This window comes from Sipha flava, unplaced genomic scaffold (genome assembly GCF_003268045.1).
Source record: "Sipha flava isolate LNK unplaced genomic scaffold, YSA_version1 18291_pilon_pilon, whole genome shotgun sequence".
Classification (NCBI taxonomy): domain Eukaryota; kingdom Metazoa; phylum Arthropoda; class Insecta; order Hemiptera; family Aphididae; genus Sipha; species Sipha flava.
This window is the reverse complement of record NW_020272247.1, coordinates 1-4,299: the sequence shown is the minus strand read 5'-3', so window position 1 is coordinate 4,299 and position 4,299 is coordinate 1. Positions and strand designations below refer to the sequence as shown.

General features: G+C 23.1%; 1 long non-coding RNA gene across 1 annotated transcript; it reads left to right on the top strand.

Annotated features, from left to right (window-relative positions):
* Nucleotides 1–965: 965 nt before the first annotated feature.
* LOC112680937 lies at nucleotides 966–2,409 on the top strand. Its single transcript, XR_003148357.1, has 3 exons — nucleotides 966–1,040; nucleotides 1,269–1,418; nucleotides 2,212–2,409. It is a non-coding gene; the product is annotated as an uncharacterized LOC112680937 (long non-coding RNA).
* Nucleotides 2,410–4,299: the final 1,890 nt, after the last annotated feature.

Here is a 4,299-nt window from a genome sequence, read left to right as displayed (position 1 = left end):
GGAATCGTTTTTCAAGTGCCGTCATAATACCGGGTTTTACATTTATTTTCGACTACCTAAATAGATTTTAATCATTTGTTGTAACTTCTAAATTTGGAATCAAAATGTTATTCATGATTGGCGTATTCTAACAGTTCAAAACTGCTCACATTCACATACGAGTAGACATCTTACTGTTGGCGTGCGTTTAAAATATACATAATGTATGTTCAGACTACTAATAGAATGGTAAGTTACATTCATTTATAAAAAATACTAAATAGCATGGTTATTATATTATTATTTGGTGATATTATTTATTCTATTATTTATAATTTAGGTCCCAATAACCAAAAAATTGTTGATAGGGAGTTTCACTGAGACTAACGAATTCAGCGTTGTACCAAAAAATTGGTTAAGTAAGACAGAAGGCCCAGATAGCCGTACTATTATTTTCTGTAAATGACCACCACCTCCAACTATAGTGTCTAGTGACATTATTAATTCAGCAATTGAACCAGGGACTGATTGGCCAAGCTATAAAATTCGGTTGGCAAATAATGGTAAAGAATTTAGTAAGTATCTTTAACTATTATTCATATAATTTACACAACTACAAGTTTAACATAATACCAAATGTTATTTTGACTCTACCTACAACTTCCTAACTTAAATGATTACAAATCTCAATTATAGGTAATTTTAAGAAAGCATGGCACCATAAATTTGTTTTGAGCTCAGATTCATCTACTACTGAAGTTGATGAGTCAAATAATAAAAAAATATGTAGCCAAGCTCAAAATCTAATTTTGATAAAGAGTCAAATTCAGGAGAATCTGAAGAAGAAGGTAAAGTATAGACCTATATATATTATATATTAAAATATTTATTTTCTATTATGTTCCCCTATTTTATTCTAAACCTACACAACATGAAAATATTTATAATGATTGTTTAAATTAACAATTATATTTTATTTAGGATATTATATATTGGAGATGCAGAGTGAAGAGAAAAATACACACAGTATATTATCTACTGCCAACTCCAATTAGCAAATGGTAAATTATAATAGCTATATACCTATCCATTTCATTTTTAAATATTCAGGTTTATTTTAGTTTCTATATTTTAATTTAGAGTTTATAATGTTTTTTATACCTATTATGATTTAATTAAGTTTAACTTAATTTTATTTTAATCATACAGAATTATAAATACATAATATCAAATTGTAACTCAATACCTAAACTATACTTTATTTTGTATATTTCTATATAATTCCAAAGAATTCCAGTCAATCACTGAGTATCCAAACAAATAGATCCTTGGAAGTTCCACAAGCCGTAAAATATGGCTTTAATCAGTATGACATGACATATGCACAGAATAATAGTCTACTTGAAACTACTGTTCCACAAGTCTCCGACAAACAAATGGTAATTATAATGATAATTTATAAAATAATAATAACTTAACTAAATAAGTTTAGTACTTAATAAATAATTGATAGTCATTTTAAGTGTTCAACTGCAATATAATAGGTATATATTTCTAATAAAAAGTATATGAAAAAAAAATAATTACCTATTTTAATAAAATTTACTATTATTAAATTTATGTATAATATACTGATTTCTGGATTTTTTTGTGGGTGTAGTGAATGTAACTACTTTTATCATTACCTATTTATGTATAAGTTATAAGTGTTTAATACATAAAGTGTTGAATACTTGCAGAAACAAAATAAATGTGGTAGGTTCAACCTATGTATATTAACCAATAAAATATTTAAATGTATGTTTGAAAAACTTTAAAATATTAAATAATTTAATTAAAATAATATTTTTATTTAATTTACTACCTATATAAGTACAAAAAAAATGTGACTAATGTGTGATGAATATGATGTATGTGAATAAATGTGAAAAATAAAGTGTATAGGTATATAAGTAGTTATAATGAAAAGTTAGCTTAAAGAAAAAGCATATTTTATTTTAATATTAATTTTATACTACCTAATAATTGTATTTCTATAACTTTCTAAAATTTAACAGAAATTAGTTTATGGCAACAATTCATATAATAATAATTCATGGGTAGATTAAAATACTAGTTTGGATTCAAGTCATTCAACGCCTAATTTCAGTAATTCAATTTTTGCAAATTTGTTATTAACTAATACTTTTTACGAATATTAATAATTGAAATTAGGAACATATTACTTTTTAGGATTAAATCCCTCAAATAAAAATATAATGGAGAAGTTAGAAGCTATAGGCAATGAACAAAGTATTCAAAGTTTAAAGATTGACCGTCTATTATTGAAAATGGATAACATTTCACAGGCTTTAAAAAACAAAAATGATTTGATCAACCATTTCAGCATATAACACATAAGGAAATTGAAAATACAACTTCTTCTTTGTATTATAAATTAAATGACATACTTTTTGAAAATATTATTTTACATGATTTAAATATCTGTATTAACATAGTACAAAAAAAAAAACAAGTATATTATTTTACAAAATGATATGCTTGTTGTTGTTAACCATATTGTAAAACCTTATGATAAAAATGAAATCTATTTAGTTGTTCAACAGTTTATTAAATCAACTTCCTTATTTATGAGACCTACAGACTCTAAAATAATAGATTATCAAATAGTGGATACAACCTTATTATCAAATAATTTTTCTATTAATTTAAATGAAATAAAATATAAATGTATATTCATTCAAATAACTGACAATAAAGCTATTGTGACATCTTTACGCCATTCATTGTATAATAAATAAATTTTACTTTGTATTATGAATTTGTTATTGTTTTTTTATTTATATACATTTATTTATCTTGTGAAATAATTCATCATCATACTTTATAAAATAAATTTATTTTACGGATTGTTCAATGTAATATATTTCTCTTTAAACATGTATTTCAATTTATATTATTTACTTGAATAGGTATTTCTTTTGTAGTTGTGTAAAATATATTTAATATTATAATATAATGCATTGCATTTGATGAAAATATGTAATATTTATATTTGTGTTATGCTTGAGCCATTTTAGGGTATGATTAACAAAAGAAAGGTAGCCTTTAGATGCCCTTTAATTATGTGTCTAACTAATTAGTTGTTGACACGAAAAATATTATTTTTATAAAACAGTTATAGAATATCGTGCTGATGTTAATTGGTAATGTTTTCTTGAAACCTGAATTCAACATAGCATCAATGTTTTGTAACTTCCAATGTACAGTGGGATTTGACAAAAGAAGAGGATCCATTTCTGATAACAATTTTGAAATGTCTCCTTTGTTAAAATATAATAAATATTTTCAATAAAAATATAAATTATGTTTTTTCCTTGTAATTAATTAATATTGGATAGATAATATATATATTTATGTTTATATATAATATCTACACATATATGCTATATAAATGAGATTATCGATTATCTTATTTATACGTTACCTAAATGATATGTAGTGACTTTCAATAATGATTGCTGTAGTCATGACTCGACTATTTTATTATTTACCATGTTTAACAACAGTGGAAGTACAAAATTGGTGAACTTTAAATAATTGCATAATAATTCATAAGTTTGTAAAGACAACTTCTATAAATATAATTAACTATTTTAAATGTATAGTTATTTTTATATTCTATAACAGGTATATAAATTTGTTGTACGAAAAGTTTAAAGCTTATATAAAATATGTAATTTTCTAAGATATTTATTAAAGGTGTTAACATTTGTTGTTTTATTTTTATCTAAAAATATAATACAAAGTAATTATATTTTTACTGATAATAATTTTCCATGTTGTACTGAGTCTAGTCTTTTAAACTACACGGTGGCTGCATTTTGTCTACTCAGTATAGAAAATATATTTGAGTGGTTAGGTATATATAGTAGGTTATACTGCCTGTATGATTTTTAAAATTTGTATGAATTAATTAAAAAAAAAGGTATCTTAGCAGTTATGAGAAAACTATCAATTGTGTTTTTTTTTTAATTTTTGGATGTACCACTTAGGTAAATTGAATTGAGTATGAGTTAAGGACTAAGATTTATTTTAGAAAAGTAGGTTTTTTATAGCTATTTAATACTTTTATGTATCATTTTAAATTTCCCCAGTAATTTTCTTGAGCGTAAAAAAACTAATATTATGTACGCAATTTTTATTTTTGCAAATTAAAAAATTTTAACTTTAAACTAAGGTAAGTTACTTTTTTTTAAAAGTTAACTTTTTAATTTAACGAGTTAACAAAAAAAAAAAATTAAGTAACTTTTAATTTAA